Here is a 14,585-nt window from a genome sequence, read left to right as displayed (position 1 = left end):
AAACTGCTCTTGGTCACCTACATCGTCCAGGGTTTCAGAATATAAACAAATACCTGTTAGTGGATTAGAGTCAGACCTTCATTTGAATGTATTAAAACTCCTGAAGGAGTTCACAGCTATTACAGGAATATATAAAAATATTTATGCGATTTTGAAAGTCAGTGGTTTCTATTTTCGGTGAAAGATGTTCTTTAAGAATCTTTGTACTCTATTCCATAAACCCATATATTTAAATAATCAAAAAAGCGAGTAATGGAAATGTTAACCAGCTCTTTAATATACTAACAAACTATATCAATTTCTTTGATTTTATGATGGGCCTATTCCACATAATGGACTAAATTTGATCAAAGATTATAAAAGAAAAAAAGACTTCAGGGGAACTGGAAGAAGGGCATATCACAATACCTTTATGATGTAACAAGTCACATGGTTTATGCATGTTTTATTTTGGAGAATTACATTTAGAAAGTTAATATCAAGTTAAATAAATTAAATTAAAAGTTTGATTACAATACTGCAGAAGCTGATTTCACACAAGAATTATTGTTTTAATAGCTTGTTTTATTCCTAGATAAGAAACAGGAAGCTAAGACAATGAATAATTGGACAAATTTAAACAGGGAAAAAGGTTAATACTGGGCAGATATACATTAGGAGCAGTGTTTAATATATTTATTAACAATCCTGAAGAAGGGGTAAGGAGTGATATAGCAAAGCCTACAGATGACAAAATTATTTAGGTTAGTTAAAGTCAGAGAGGATTGAGGAAATTCAGAGAGATCTTAACCAAGTTAGGTGAACGGACAACACGATGGCAGATGAAGTTCAATGTCAATAAATGCAAAGTAATAAGAGAAAAAACTGAATTACTAATACAATCCACAGAGTTCTAATTTAACTATCAGCTCAGGAAATGGACCTGAGCATCTCTGGACAGCTCAAGGACGACCTCTACACAATGTGAAACTACTCAAAAAAAAAAAAAAAAAAAAAAAAAAAAAAAAGACAAATCAGGTATTAGGATGCCCCATGAATGTGACAGAGAAAATAAATTGAAATAATGTCATTATATAAATTAATGGTTCAATCATCTGGAATATTGCATGCGCCAGCAAAAAGGATATTGCAGGATAACAAGAGGGTCAAAAAAAGCTGACAAAAATGAGTTGGGTACAGAAAAACTCATATGAAGAGACTAAAAAAGGGACATGATATAAGTACACACATTTATGAGCCGTTTACACAAGGGTAGGGGATGTTCAGTGAAAATGAAAGGCAGCAAATTCAACTCTCATAAAAAGGATTACTTATTCACACTATACAAAATTGAAGGTCAGAACTCAGTGTCATATGTCATTGAGGCCAAAATGAAGGAAGATCTAAAGAGGGACTGGACATTTATGTACATATCGAATTAATAGTTACTGCTAACATTTTTGAAAGGGATATAAAACCCCACATTCTTCAGGGTTTAAGCCAATCTATTACAGGAGGATGAAATGTTAAGTGGCACACATTATCCCACATGTGCTTACAGTGAGATGTTACATTTCCTATAAGGCATCTTGTGTGGGTTACTGTCCGAGACTGCATACTGGACTAGATCAACTATGGATAGGCTCCAGTATGTCAATTTCCATGACAAGTTTAAATCCAATGCGAATTTAAATAGAACTGTTTAAAAGGTTTTTTTGTTTTTAAGAAAATTTAAGGATCAACAGGCCCTGAACTCTAGCAGCACTACTGGACTAAAACATGTACTAAAAACTTGAAGGTAAAATTGATGTATCAAGATATGAGAATCTGGATTGCGAGCTAGCGGCAAGAGTTTAACACACACACAGGAAGCCTGCGAAGTTTTCCAACCTTCACCTTCATCAACTGAAGTACCATTTTTTTAAAGTATTACTTCCATCCTGAAAATGTGATTTTCGTATGTCTTAAGCTTTTTAAATTTTCAAGCATCAATACACTGAACTTGCTAGCTCCTTACACTTTCCTAAAATCCTGGAAGATATTTGGAGACCTTACTGAATTAATAGACTTCATTCCACAAATTAAGGATGAATGTGCAATAGTTAAGTAATTACTTTTAGGAGAAAGACGTGAACACATTGGATATTTGCTAGTAATAAAGAGGATAAAAGACTTTAAGATGAGAATTCAGAATTTTAAAGAAGCAATAGTATTTTTATACTGTCAGTTAAAATAGTCACCTAATCCAATATAATGGCAATATTATAACATTAATGCCATTACAAACTTCTATAGTTCTAGAAAATAGAGATAGTCAAATAAACACTTTTCAAAAAGCAGAGAAAGCCAGATTCTAGTTTTAATTTCTAGGCCAAATCCTATCCAGTGCACTCTCACAAAATTCCTACTGAATTCAAAAGGAGTTGTGTTTGATTACAGCAGAGGTGGGCAAACCACGGCCCACAGGACCATCCTGGCCGGCCCCTGAGCTCCCAGCTGGGGACGCTAGCCCCCGGCCCCGCTCCCACTGTCCCCCCTCCCCCATAGCCACACTGTGAGCACTCTGGCCCGGGCTGCATAGCTTGCACCCCGCCCACCTCCCAGGCTTTCCAATAAGCCAGTCCAGCCGCTCTGAGTGGCATGGTAAGGGGGTGGGGTCCCGGGGGGCGGTTAGGGGCAGGAAGTCCTGGGGGCAATCAGGGGACAGGGAGCAGTTGGATAAGGGGTGAGGTCCCAGGGAGCAGTTAGGGGTAGGGGGTCCTGGGAGGCGGTCAGGGGATGGGGAGGTTTGATAGGCATGGGAGTCCCAGGGGGGCCTGTTGGGGGGCAAGGGTGTGGATAGGGGGCAGGGTTCCAAAGGGGTGGCGGTCAGGGGACAAGGAGCGGGGATTGGATGGGTTGGGGGCTCTGAGGGGGGCAGTCAGGGGGCGGGAAGTGGGAGGGGGCAGATAGGGGGTGGGGGCCAGGGTGTTTGGGAAGGCACAGCCTTCCCTACCCAGCCCTCCATACCGTTTTGCAACCCTGATGTGGCCCTTGGGCCAAAAAGTTTGCCCACCCCTGGATTACAGCAACCAAGTATGTGGAGATCATCCTTGTAGTTCAATGTAGAAGTGCATTGACAAACCAACTTGGGGAAGACTGCAGTGTTGATGTCTATACTGTATTGGTGCTGTGAACTGATGACTTCAGCCTGCTATTAACCCAATACCTTTCACAGTACTAATGTTACTAAAACAAATTTAAAATACAAAACCACTCAATTTTTATATTTAACTGATAAAAAAAACTAATTCATCAAATGTGTAGGGTAATTAAAATAAGTGATCTAAGATTTATTAGATGTGCACCCATCCATACACACTTTTTATTCTTATTTTCTGAGGGAAATAAAGAACAATTGAAAGTTCTTAAATGGGAAAAAATGTAACATGCAGATTTACATATACATGGGCTCTTGAATACTAGCCTTGCCAAATGAAAGGGTAGCAAAGACAAATAGCCTTCACTGATGAGATAGCAGCATCCTGTTCTGCCCGCACAACAGTTTGGCACACAAGATTCACCACCACCTTCTGGCTAGCTACTTTCAAAAATGAGTTGTTCCCATGATACCTTTCAACAAATCTAATTTGAGATGACAGGGACATTTTAAAAAGTGTATATGTAAAACAGCTGCACCACTTCAAAACTGAACCATCCAATGCCTGTCATACAGTACTTATGGAATTTCCACCACACTTATTTACATCTCTAAAGTGTACTGCCCATCTCAAGTATCTTTATTTACATAATCTACCAGTCTGAAAAGAGTGCTCAATAATAAAATTCCAAGAACACTCTAGCTCCTGGATTCCAGAAGTCTCACCTCAGAAGTGATGCATGCCCTTGCTGTGCTGAAAAAGCTTCAAGGATATCATTCACATCACCTCCTGTTAACAGTGCATCTACAATATTTATTATTAACACCACTGGTTCTAAAAACGTTTGCCTGCTGACTTGTGTTCAGATTTTGTAGCCAACGTCACAAAACTGATAAATATATATTGAAATCTTATACAGTCTTACCAAAACCATTTACTAAACTGTAACAATCCAGCATTAAATGAAGAACCTGAATAAAATTCCAAACCCCAGAAAATGATGAAGCCGGCAGTGGGAAGTGAAATGCTTCCTCCAGTATGAACAAGCTTTTGCAATAAAAATGGATTCTCTGGTGCCCTAAGTCAGAAATGTAACAGGCAGCAGTTGCCACTGTTTTTGCAAAGGATCCCCAGTGAGGAGTAAGAGAGTGTATAAAATACATACCTAAGTACATAGTTTTGGTTTGCACAGCTGTTGGTTGCTGTAAATTTACAGTTCATATAGCACCAACACAATTTATACGGAGAACAGAAAATTCTGGTTCACTTTTTTCACTCCCACAAAAAATATTTTCCAAAGCAGCTGCTGCACAGAAAGACAGCCTTTATTTGGTGTGTCACCCCCAGAAGTGTAGCAGTTACAGGCTCTGGATGCTGCTGAAAGCAACGAGCTACTGTGACCTAAAAGATTTGGCCATATTTAGTAATAAGTCTGGGGAAAAAAGAAAGGTCCGTCTTTCTTAAAAAATACTCGCCCACTATTAAAATAATCAGTGGGGGCACATGCAAACTAACTTGTTTTAAAGCAACTGCCAAAAACGAAAGCGTTACTTTTCTTTTTATCCTCTTCAGCTTTATGAATTAAAAGGAAATAAAACAAACCTGCCTCAGAGTCCACTGGATAAAAGAGTCTGAAATATTAGTCACACATTATGTAATAACCATTAAGTGATCAAACTTCATGTGACAGTGGTGCAAAGGGGAAGAGCTGGGGGATGCAGCTGTTACTCTCCTGACCCCAGGCGCAGAACAAGTTCCGTGCCCGTAGTAGCAAGTCCCCCATTCCCTGAACGCCCCCGGTCCCCTCTCACAGGAGCACTCCTGCAAGCCCCAGTCAAAGGGCGAGTGGGTTTTTTCACCCCGAGCAGATCCGTGTCGAGCAGCGGCTGTTGAGGTTCCCCGGCAATGACGAGGGGAACCACAACGAGAACCAGTTTCTTCTTTTCACTGACTCGTTTCCTCCAGGCGGGTGAGCGCCCGAGCCAGCGCCCCCGCTCGGCCCCGGACGGGGGAAGCAGCCCCCTCCCCTAAGCCTCACTCACCTCGGCACTTGGTCCGCAAGCGATGGCCCCGGTCCTCCCGGCCGCGCTGCTCACACCCGGGGGACGTACCAGCAGCCGCCCGGAGAGCGCCGAGCCCCCCGGCCCCGGGAAGCCGCTACTGGAGAAAGGAGCAGCCACTGCTCCGCTCACAGCGCAGAGTCCGCGCGCCCGGCCGGGGGGCACCAGCTGCGAGGCGAGGAGCGATCAGCGGGGTGACTCCGCCGGTGCCCGGCGGGGGACGGGGGGAAGCTCCGTCCCTCTCGCAAAGTTCAGGCGCGGCTGATACCGGCTCCGCCTCCCGGCTCGCAGCGGCGGCGGCGGAGACCCCGAGTCCCGGCGCCTGCGGCCGCTCCCGCCTGAAACTGGCCCGCGGCGCAGCAGAACCGCACCGCTCGCCGCCGCCCCGGCCCCCTCCTTCCGCGGCCGCCGGGAGCCCCGCTCCGGGCGCAGCGCGAGGCAGTTACACACAGGCCGCCTGGCCGGACCCCTCCGCCGCCCCCCGGCGCTGCTCCTGAGCGCCGCGTCTCCCGCACGCCGCTGCCTCCGGAGACCTCCTCAGCGCCGCGTCTCCATGGCCGGCCGGGGGCGGCGGCTTCCTCGCGGGGTGGGGGGAAGGGGTGGTAACGGCTCCGGCGCGCGAACGCGTCTCCTGCGCCTCGCTCGGTGAAAGGCGGAGCCCACGCGCTGTCCCGGCCCTGGCTCCGCCCTCCACCCGTCCGGCCCCGCCCACCGGTAACCCGGATCTCCAGAGTAGCCACGTGGTGCACCACTGGCGGGCGGGGGGGTTGCCCGGCTCGCGGTGGCGAGTAGGTGCCGATGTGCCTGAGGTGAGTGGCGTGAGGCTGGGAGGGGTGGAGTTGCAGTGTTATGGAGGCAGCATATAAAGCTATTCTGTATAATATTCATATATTAGTCTGTATTCATAGCGGCGCGTCACCTTGGCTATCCAGAGACTGAGGGCAGGGTGTTACAGGGGAGGGTTTTGGCTGTGATGCAGGACAACCCATAGGGGGTGAGCAGAACACTCAATATGCCTGCGCTCGACCGCACCCTTTGCATACTGTGTGTAACTGGAAGCAGCTGTCAGACATATATTTTGCACATACATTTTTTCAGATTGGAGGAAAAAAAGATTTTTTTTTTTCGAACATGCACTTTCTTTGGCACAAAAAGTTAAGAACGTATAGGGAAGAGACAGACGTATTGTCCTCAAGGCATTATAGATGGACTGGCCATAGTCTGTTTTGGATCCTAAAACTGCAACTGTATTTTTAATATATGCAACACAAATATCTTTATGTAATCTTCTAGACTAGTTTTTCAAAGTGACACATGTTTGCAGGCAGATATTGTACTTGCGCATCCATACTCTATAGATGTCACAGTAAGATGATCAGCACGTATGGCACTTTCTATATAATCGTTGCCATCTCAGCCTCAGTTAAGTCAGTGTACAGGCGCACTTGTGTGCAGCAGGTTACTGTAGCTCCAGAAGGGAGCTGATCGACGTAGTGTGCAATCATTATATATGGAGTAGAAGAAAGTCTTGTTTTAGCATTACTCCATAAGGTTCTGATCCTGCATTTAGTTCTGTAGAGACAAACCCCTGCAAGTATGTGGAACCCCATTGCAGTCATAGATCTCTGCCCAAGCACGGGGAGTTACCCATACAAAGCTCATTGCAGGTTTAGGGCTTTTTACACATACGGCAGGTAGTGAAATTTTTATGTAGAGAGCATTTAATTCAACTGGAAAGATACTCCAAAGAGTAAAGCAAGTCATTAGACAGTGATATTTTCCAGTTGGAACAGGGATTCTGAAAATGATTCTAGTTTTTTCAGGGTGGATTTGATTTACATGATTTAAATCACTAGTCAGGAAGACTCGATTTAATCATGGATTTCTACATAAAAGTGCATTCTTCTAGGTTGTTATAACCTTAATATATATTCTTCACAACTCAGAGCTAGATGTAGGTTTCATTTTTAGAAGGTACACACTATATATTTTTAAGTGATTTTGAAAACTTTTCAGATTAGTTTTACAGCTATATCAGAAAATGAATGATTGTTTGGTTATTTCATTTACCAAAGGTAATTGAAGCAGATATTTATGAAGCCATTGGGAGGTGAACTAGCTCCAATTCAACAGGTTAATTAATCATTAATATTTGGAAGATTTTCTTGCCATGCTGTATTAGGAGGAGAACATCACCAGACAGACATTTAAATTGTTTTATTTAACTAAAACAACAATGTTATGTATTCTGGATTTTTTTTTTCAACAGCAAACATATAATATTTTAACAAAACAAGCATACGGATTTTTGATTTGAGTTAAACATTCAAGTTTTTTTTAAAATCAGGTTTGTTTTTGTTAAAATTGTTTTGAACTAAAATAGTTACATGCAATATTTAAAAAAAAATTAAATGAAATTGACTATGTCAGCCAGGTTAACATAAAAAACTTAAAATATTGGCTTCTGCAGCTAACTCAGTTGTCTTCACCTTCATTTTCCTGTTTGTTCATAATCTGGAAAAGAAAAACAAGCTTTCTCAATTTGGAATGAATTAGTCCAAAGGAAGAAAATATTCTTTCTACACCAGCAGAAGAAGCTACTGCTGTTAAAAGTGAGATTATCACTTCAACAGTCTCTGAATCCAAGTGCTTAAGTGACTTCCACCAGTTCACTGGTGTGACTTTCTTTAAAAACCTCATCAGGAAACATATATTTCTTGAATGGTTTTTATTCCCAAACTGGGTCTCTTTTACGGCCTGCTGCCATTATAGGTTTTCCCTTCTAGAGAGAGAATGGTATGGTAGATCTCAAATCAATGAAGGCTCTATATTCAGAAAGACCTCAAGACTTCTGGAATATGCTGCTCAAACAGTTTCACTTTTGTTTCTATTGCCTGTCCCTCCCTTCTCACATTTATCTCCAGACTTCTTCTCCTTGTCCAGATCTATTCCACCCCCAACAATCTTCTGTTCATTGAACTTTTTGAAACTTTGCACTTTTAGAGAGAGGTAAGGGATTGACTCTGTGTACACAAATTTGCAGAGGGACAATAAGGCTGAGGTCTGTTATTTCTCACCTCTGTATATTATTTATTTATTTTAAAACATTTTTTGCTGTTAACAAGCATGTTATCTCTGGAGACATAAATCCACAGTTTGAGAACTGCAAAACTAATCATCTCTGATGGTATCTTCTAGACTGAGCACTGAGTCTCATTGGGTAGATAGAAAGATTAACCTAAATAATCTATACAGAAGCCCCTGGAACTCCATATGATTAGGTCCCTAATCCATGAACTACTAAAACTCCTTTACAAAACTTTTCTTAAAACATTACAGGAATATATATTCTCATACTATAGAATTAATAATCCCTATTCCATGATGAGATATCTTTGAGCTATAATGTATCTTAATTAAAACTATCTTTAGATAGGTATTTTCCTCAAAAAGCATTTTATCAAAAAAATCAATTTAAATAAAAAAAAGTCCGATTTTCTTTTATTATTTTTTTAAATAATTGATTTTTACCTACCCTGCACACACATCTTTGCTTGCATACTTTTCTAAATTGCTCGTTTCAATGTCCTCTTTAAAAATCTAGTCTTCAAATCAAAACCTGAGTGAAGAAAATATTAGAATCACAGTAAACAATAAATCTTCTAATTTTTTTAAACAATGTAAAGCTTTTAAAATTGTTTACATCACCCAAAAATGTGCTAAGTGCTTTACAGATATAAAATTAGATCGTTCTCTGCTAGATTTGCTACGCTAAGAACATCAGCAGTTGTTTGTCCCCTTTTTTCTAGTGATTCCATCCATGTTTTCCTTCCAAGCTTCCTCATTCAGCACTTGTGCTCCCCTTTCCAATTAATATAGCACATAACCTGAGTTATTTTCTTTTCTGTAATTGTAAAAGTCCTTGCTACCTGTTGTTCCTGGTATATATCACTGCTGTAGACTCTCTTTCCAGGAGGAAACTCGGGTCTTTTTAAAAGGGCCACTGTAAGTATCTATGCTTCCAAATCACTGGTTTTGGAAGTTCGTCTCTTCAAAAGGATTTACTGAAGATGAGAGACAAGCCACGCAAGTTCCGAATCTATATAGACTTCTACAGATGTTGATTTTAAAACGGACCATGAACATGTACTTGCAGAATCACACTTCTCAATATTTTTTGTCATTCACAGTTGATGGTTATATACAGCCCTGGTTTTGGAAACATTCCAGAATATGTTTAAGATAATCACTAAATGAAATGTGCCTCTTAAGAGGTAAGGGTTGGATGATAGAATAAAAAGGTTCCGTAGTGGTTGGACTCCAACTGTCTGTTCTTAAATTCTAGGTCTGTGGAAGCTCTGGCTTAACCAGAGGGGACCTAGTGGCTTTTGGAATCCACAGGCCTCAGTTAGTTGCCTAGGCCTTTCTAGGTAATGCATGGAGAGAGTTAGGTGCCTAAAGCCTGGTCTGCACTAGAAAATTAGGTCAGTTTAACTGCATCGAAAAATCCACACCCCTGAGCGACGTTGTTAAACTGACCTAAGTCTCCTAGACAACGAGAATTCTCCCGTCGATCTAGCTACTGCCTGTCATGGATGTGGATTACCTCTGCTGACAGAAGAATCCTTCCTGTTGGTGTAGGTAGTGTCTACACTGAAGCGTGCAGCTGCAGTGGCACATTTGTACTGCTGTGACTTTTTAAGTGTAGACAAGCCCTAAGAATGGGATTCACAGAAGCCAGCATATTGAGCCTAAAATAGCCAATAGAGAATGCCAATGAGGGGTGTGGGCCTAAGGACCACCCAAAGAGATTTAGGCACTTAAATTGAGGCCAGAGGGAAGCATGTCCCTCCATTTGAGATCCACAGCCATGACCCATCTCCAGGAATTAGGCACTTAAGTTCCTTCTCACAAATAGGAAGAGCTGTTGTCACCCCTCTTATAACCTTTAGCCCACCTACCCACAGTGTAGGAGACCCAGTTTGAAATCCCTGCCTGCTGTGGAAAATGGATTTGAACACAGGGTTCTCGCCTTTTGGGGGGGAGGTTGGGGGGGGAAAGAGTACCCTAACCACTGAGCTATGGGGTATTCTAGAGCAGGCCTCTCTCCTGTTGAATCTGTTCCACTATGTATAATTAAACATGCACTGGGCCAGAAAGAGAGAGAGAGAGTGGATTGCAAAACCTAAATCCCTTTGTGGATCTGGGCCTTAGGTATTGCAATGTCTAACTTTTAGGCACCACGAAAAAAATCACTGAACAACGAGATCCACAAAATCTGAGTTAGGAATCTAGGCTCCCTATACAAAGAATAGGGAGAGAGAGGTGCCTTAGACTGCAAGTCACAAAAGCCAACACACTAGGCAAGGAACTGCCTAAGCTAGCCAATGGGAGATGTCAATGCTAGGGGTGCATCGTAGTTTGGCTTCTGAGTCTGAGCTTCAGGGAGGCACTTATCTCTGCTTGGGATCCGCAGCTGGGAACCCCTTTCCTGGAGTCAGGCAGTTTAGAAACATAAACAGTTCCTTCCAAGATTGAGTTAGGCACCTGCCTAACTCCACACAAAATGGGAAGGATGGGGAGTGGAGAAGCAGAAGTCCCACCCTCAGAGCATTTAGTCCAGTGGGTACTTATTTGGGAGACCCCAAGTTGAATTCTTCCCTCTGCCTGATAAAAGGGGATTTGAATAGTGAGGCCTCACCTCTCAGAGTCATGTCCTAACTACTAGATTAGAGTGGATCTCACTATTTCTGACCCAATTAATATTTAATTAAAGTAGAACAACTTCAGTGGCAGAAATTGAGAAAGCCCCACATCAGGTTATACTAATGGTTCCTAAACTTGTTCCGCCGCTTGTGCAGGGAAAGCCCCTGGCGGGTCGGGCCGGTTTGCATACCTGCCATGTCCGCAGGTTTGGCCAATCGCAGCTCCCAGTGGCCGCAGTTCACTGCTCTAGGCCAATGGGAGCTGCTAGAAGCGGCACGGGCTGAGCGACATACTCGCCGCCGCTTCCAGCAGCTCCCATTGGCCTGGAGCAGCAAACCGCGGCCAGTGGGAGCCGCGATTGGCCGAACATGCGGATACAGCAGGTAAACAAACCGGCCCAGACAGCCAGGGGCTTTCCCTGCACAAGCAGCGGAACAAGTCTGGGAACCACTGGATTATACCATAGCCTGGTGGTTGGGCACTCACCTGAGAGGTGGCAGATACCTGTTCAAATCTCTCTTCTTATCAGGTAGAGGGGAGAATTGAACCAGCAGTTACCCACAGCCTAACTGCATACCCTAATCAGCAGGCTACAGGTAACAAGGGAGGTCATCTTCTGGCCATTTTTGTATGGAGTTAGGCAGCAGCTGCCCATGCCTACCACATCAGGCCCTGTAGACGAGATAGGTGGAGGCACACCTGTCTTCCCCCAGTTTGTGGCATGCAATGGGGCTTAGGTGGGAGACAGGCATCTACATGCCTAGAATGAAACAGCAGTCCACGTACCCAGAGGGAGAGACATAGGTGCCTGGGGAACTTTTACAGCAGAAATTTAGACACCAAGTGAGTGGCGATACCTACAGGATTAGGCAGCAGCCAAGCAGGGATATTGTGGATTGCCTGGGGTTTAGGCACCTAAGTACTTTTGTGGGTCTAGCCCTTAGGGAATAGTGTAACAAGTTTATGGTATTTGTATTAGCAAAGGTGTGTTGAGATTTAGTGTTAAGGTATTGCAATCTATTAGTTTAATATTTTTATAAGAAAGTGTTGTTCTCTGGTTAATGTTTATATTGCATTTTCAGTGGGCTACTGGAGCTGAAAAATAGATCTGTTTTAAAGAAACCTCTTTCTATTGACTTGTAATTATTTCCATTGCATCACTTTTGCTCTCTGTTGAGTTTTATAGCCATATTGCTCCTTCAGACATGACCTGCATTTCCTATTAATGGGAGCTGTGCAAGCATTGAAGGTCAGTTTGGCCTTTAGGATTCTATCTAACTGAAATAGGCTGGGTTATGGCAGGGAAAAATAACTATTAGCATTGATAATTTTAGAGATTCTTAATTTCACAAGCTGCCTGCATTAGTCTTTCATGGTCCTATTGACTGGGAGCAATTTTTAAAACAGTGTTTCCAACCTTTTTGGGACTACTAACTGAAAACGAGTTAGGACTTTTCCACATAAAATCATCTTTCAGATTTAAACTTAGGATGGCTGGTAAAAAGTTTTCTACAAAAAAGAGTATGATTTGATTTTCCTTGTTCTTCTGGGATCCCCTGCATCATTTCTGGCTCTTACTTGTTTCTTCAACCAAAAAGCAATTTGTCATCTTTCACCAGTTTTTCAGCAGTAGATATTCATGTGTGATTCAGACCAGCACAGCTTTTATGTAAGTATCCAGGGCTTCCATTTACAGTATCTGATTTTTTTTCTCACTCAGAGGTTTTCATGAAGCTTTCCTTCCTCTTCAGGTTGAGAGAGAACTGAGTGTTGCATGTCTGCTTGCTCTGACTTGATTTGCCCCAGCATATCTTGAACTCCATCACATGTAGCATAAGAGGCAGGAGTTACAGCAGGTCCTGCTTATTAGTGTAAGCACATGGTAAGAGAAAATGCTGCAGGCAATTTTTGCTCTTTAATTTAAATTACAATCTACTCCACTGTCTTCTTTGTCTAATAGACTGATACTGCATTTTGAAGCATTAGTTCCTGACTAAGAGTAGGTAGAAAATACAAAGCCCCAATTCTGCAAACACTTAAGTGCATGCTTAATTTTACTACCATGAGTGGTCTTGATGACAGTTATCAATAGGATTACTCTCAGAAATAAAGTTAAGAACATGTAGAAGTTTTTGCAGGAGTGGGCCTTTCCAGCTCAACAGTAATTTAGCCAAATTTTCCAAAAAACAAGTTAATCTGTGGGCATAAGAATTTCAGTTTTAAACAGTAATTTGCAGAAAGTTATAAGCACTTAACAAAAAGTGTTGGCATAAAAGTGCCTGCAGCTATAGCATCTCCAGTGATCTCAATGGAGTGCCTAAGCGTTTTCATTCCATATGCCATTATTTGTTTTGATAATTATTTCAAAGTTTATTTTAAACAAGGAAAACATCAAGAAGAGAGAGCTGTGTTTCCAGGATGTTTCTGGCAGAGTGACAACATGCTTTCATATACTGCAAAACACTCATGTAGTGAGACAATCCACAACTACCAAATATAGCTATTTAAACTATAAAAGCAAAATAACTCCTATACAAAAATATCCTGTGACCTCAGGGGAATAGGATTTATCCCGAACAGTTCTAGTCTAGACAAAGTGAAACGGATTGATTCTATCCTTGAAGAATTGTCAACGAGCTAGCTGAGCTATTCTCTAGTAAAAATAGGTAGCCTTAGGGCAACATAAACGTGTAATAAATCACTGAAAGATGAAGTCTCTATTTTGTTTGCATCATTTAAGCTTTATTTTATGAACCAAGACAAGATATGATTGTATGTAGCTGTTAGAAAGTTTATAATTCTAACTCTAGTTAATAAAACTAACTCTTCTCTCATGCAGCATTAAAATAATATGTAGCCACCAAATATTTTGACATGAGGGCCTGTCACCGACATCTCCACCAGATGCTCTAATCCATTCATCACTACTCACCCATAGTTACGCCACAATGCTTCAATAATACCCAGGCTTGTGTTGAACTTGAAACAAGGGGACCCTGTAGGGGCTGGAGGCCTCTGGGAAATCAACTTGGAGAACAACCATCTTCAAGTGCAGGTGCTTTCTGAAAAGTGACTGTAAAATGCCATCATGGACATCTATCTTTGTCTCTTGGTTTCTAGAATATATATATATATTCAGTTTACAAGTAAAAAAAAAAAAAATTTTGCCCCCAACTGCCTGCTCTGCAGAGGCAATCTGGGTTCTTTCCTTCTCATGCATTATCGCTAGTTTAATTTAAAAAAAAAAAGTTCTGGGGGCCAAATTAGTCTCTCAGTCATAACTTTTGAGTTCAGAAACTTCAGTGACAAATCTGCAATCTATTTGCCTTCAATGACTTTGCACAGAGGCTACTGATTTGAAGTTAGTAATCAGCACTTGATAATGCACATGACGCTCTCTCTTTTTTTTAGCCGTGTTAACTCTGCAGAGCTAGAGGAGAAAAAAAAAAGCAGGAAAATCTACTGTCTTTATTTGCCCAATGATACCTGCTGATTTTAGTAACTAAAATAACTTTTCAGAGCAGAACATCACCTTAATAAACACTTGAAAAAAAATATCATTAGCTGCCTTTTCTACAGAAAAGACCATATTGATTAGCATTCATATTTAAGAGGGAGGACTCCACCCATAAAGTAATCTACATACTACTTTTACTGCTCACAAGATATGAAGAAGTCAAAAGGGTAGGTTCACATTACA

At 41.9% G+C, this 14,585-nt stretch overlaps 1 protein-coding gene and 1 long non-coding RNA gene across 4 annotated transcripts in view; both read right to left on the bottom strand.

The window, feature by feature from the left end:
- The window catches only part of GALNT1 (polypeptide N-acetylgalactosaminyltransferase 1), a 211,919-nt gene extending 206,087 nt beyond the window's left edge, over nt 1-5,832 (bottom strand). For all 3 annotated transcript variants that reach the window (XM_054018826.1, XM_054018828.1, XM_054018827.1), the window contains exon 1: nt 5,162-5,832. The gene's annotated coding sequence lies outside the window, so the exon portion shown is untranslated. The remainder of the gene's footprint in view (nt 1-5,161) is intronic.
- A 1,666-nt stretch (nt 5,833-7,498) lies between these two features.
- LOC128831914 (uncharacterized) lies at nt 7,499-14,042 on the bottom strand. The gene is made up of 3 exons (XR_008443864.1): nt 13,818-14,042; nt 8,715-8,798; nt 7,499-7,693 (listed from the first exon to the last, which is right to left on the bottom strand). It is a non-coding gene; the product is annotated as an uncharacterized LOC128831914 (long non-coding RNA).
- Between the last annotated feature and the right edge of the window lie 543 nt (nt 14,043-14,585).

This window comes from Malaclemys terrapin, chromosome 2, assembly GCF_027887155.1.
Source record: "Malaclemys terrapin pileata isolate rMalTer1 chromosome 2, rMalTer1.hap1, whole genome shotgun sequence".
NCBI lineage: Eukaryota > Metazoa > Chordata > Testudines > Emydidae > Malaclemys > Malaclemys terrapin.
Note: the sequence above shows the minus strand (reverse complement) of the source record. Positions and strands in the feature narration are given on the sequence as shown.